Below are 2,705 nucleotides of genomic sequence, written 5' to 3'. Positions count from 1 at the left end.
CATAGTAAGCGCTTAACAAATGCCACCATTATTATTAGACAGCACCATCATCCTTCCTGTCTCTTAAGCCCATAACCTTGACATTATCCTTGACTCATCTCTCTCATTCAAACCACATATTCAATCTGGTTGCCTATCCACCTCCATATCAAACAAAAACTCCTCACCATTGGTTTTAAAGCTCTCCATCACCTCGCCCTGTCCTACTTCACCTCCCTTCTATCCTTCTACGGCCCAGCCGGCACACTTCGCTACTCTGGGGCTAACCTTCTCACTGTGCCTCAATCTTGCCTGTCTCACCACTAACCCCTGGCCTACGTCCTACCTCTGGCCTGGAACACCTCTGGCCCACATCCTACCCCTGGTGGATTGCCTCAAATCCACCAGACAACTGCTCTCCCCCACCTTCAAAGCCTTACTGAAGGCACTTCTTCAAGAGGCCTTCCCAGACTAAGCCCCCTTTTCCTCAGCTCCCCCTCCCTTCCGCATCACCCTGACTCTCTCCCTTTGGTCTTTCCCCCTCCCCCTGCCCCACAGCACCTATGTATACATGTATATATATGTAATTTTATTTATTTACATTGATGTCTGTTTATTTGTATTGATGTCTGTCTCTCCCCGCCGCCCCCCACCTGGACTGTGAGCCCTGTGTGCGCTGGGGTTGTCTCTATTGCTGTATTGTACTTTCCAAGTGTTTAATACAGTGCTCTGCACACAGTAAGCATTCAATAAATACAATTGATTGATTGATCCCTTTGCTTTTCCCCACTCTCCCTTCCCCACAGCACTTATGTATATATCTGTAATTTCATTTATTTATATTAATGTCTGTTTACTTGTCTTGATGTCTGTTTACTTGTATTGATGTCTGTCTCCCCACCGCTAGACTGTAAGCCCATTGTGGACAGGAATTGACTCTTTTGTTGTATTGTACTTTCCCAAGTGCTTAGTGCAGTGCTCTGCACACCATAAGCACTCAATAAATATAATTGATTGATCTATTACTAAATCCTGTCAGTTCAACCTTCACAACATCCCTAAAATCTGCCCTTTCCTCTCCATTCAAACTGCTACCATGTTAATCCAAGCACTTATCCTATCCCTCCTTGATTATTATAACAACCTCCTTGCTGACCTCCCTGCCTCCTGTCTCTCCCCACTCCAGTCCATACTTCATTCTGCTGCCCAGATCATTTTTCTACAAAAACATTCAGTTCATGTTTCCCCTCTCCTCAAGAACCTCCAGGGGTTGCTCATACACCTCCGCATTCATTCATTCAATTGTATTTATAGAGTGCTTACTGTGTGCAGAGCACTGTACTAAACGCTTGGAAGAGTACAACATAATAAATAGACACATTTCCTGCCCACAACGAGCTTCAGTCTGGAGGGGGAGAAAGGCATTAATATAAATAAATTGCAAAAATGTACATAAGTGCTGTGGGGCTGTGAGGGGGGATGAATAAAGACTGCAAGTCAGGGCGATGCAGAAGGGAGTGGGAGAAGAGAAAAGGAGGCTGCACATCAAACGGAAACGTCTTACCATCGGCTTTAAAGCATTCAATCACCTTGCCCCCTCCTATCTCACCTCCTTGTTCTCCTACTACAACCCAGTCCGCACACTTCATTCCTCTAGTGCTAACCTACTCACTGTACCTCGATCTCATCTATCTCCCTGCCAACCTCTTGCCCACGTCCCACCTCTGGCCTGGAATGCCCTCCCTGTTCATATAATAATAATAATATTGGTATTTATTAAGTGCTTACTATGTGCCAAACACTCTTCTAAGCGCTGGGGTTGCCCCACGTGGGGCTCACAGTCTTAATCCCCATTTTACAGAATAGGTAACTGAGGCACAGAGAAGTGAAATTATTTGCCCAAGGACACATAGCAGACAAGTGGCAGAGCTGGGATTAGAACCCATGTCCTCTGACTCCCAAGCCCGTGCTCTTGCCACTAGGCCTGCTTCTTATCTGACAGACAATAACTCTCCCCACCTTCAAAACCTTATTGACAGCACATCTCCTCCAAGAGGTCTTCCCTCACTATGCCCTCATTTCATTTTCTTCCACTCCCTTCTGTGTCGCCCTGGTTTCCTCCCTTCATTTACCCCTCCCTGAGCCCCACAGCACTAATGTTTGTTGTTGTTGTCTTATGCTGTCGAGTTGTGTCCGACCCATAGCGACACCATAGACACATCTCGCCCGGAATGCCCCACTTCCATCTGTAATCGTTCTGGTTGTGTATCCATAGAGTTTTCTTGTACAAATACAGAAGTGGTTTACCATTGCCTCCTTCCGCGTAGTAAACGAGTCTCTGCCCTCGACTCTCTCCCATGCCACTGCTGCCCAGCACAGGGGAGTTTTGACTTGTAGCAGACTGCCTTCTGCTCACTAGCCACTGCCCAAGCTAGGAATGGAATGGGTATGCTCTGCTTGACTCTCCCTCCTGTAGTCGTGACTGGTAGAGTACTGGAAACTCTACAGGTGTGACCCTGAGAGGGAACCTTGCTGTTACCTTGAACTTATCTCTCTCATTCAGTCCATCACCCACTCCTGTCAGTTCAACCTTCACAGTGTTGCTGGAATCCACCTCTTCCTCTCCAAACTGCTTACCATGTTAAGCCAAGCCCTTGTCTTACCCTACCTTGATGTTGATGATGATGAAGATGATAGTAATAATAACAATAATAATAATAACTGTC

General features: G+C 46.4%; 1 non-coding gene across 1 annotated transcript; it reads right to left on the bottom strand.

Moving 5' to 3' along the window:
- Window positions 1-2,368: 2,368 nt before the first annotated feature.
- Window positions 2,369-2,505, bottom strand: LOC119949711. The gene has a single exon (XR_005457253.1). It is a non-coding gene; the product is annotated as a small nucleolar RNA SNORA7 (small nucleolar RNA).
- Between the last annotated feature and the right edge of the window lie 200 nt (window positions 2,506-2,705).

This window comes from Tachyglossus aculeatus, chromosome X2 (genome assembly GCF_015852505.1).
Source record: "Tachyglossus aculeatus isolate mTacAcu1 chromosome X2, mTacAcu1.pri, whole genome shotgun sequence".
NCBI lineage: Eukaryota > Metazoa > Chordata > Mammalia > Monotremata > Tachyglossidae > Tachyglossus > Tachyglossus aculeatus.
Note: the sequence above shows the minus strand (reverse complement) of the source record. Positions and strands in the feature narration are given on the sequence as shown.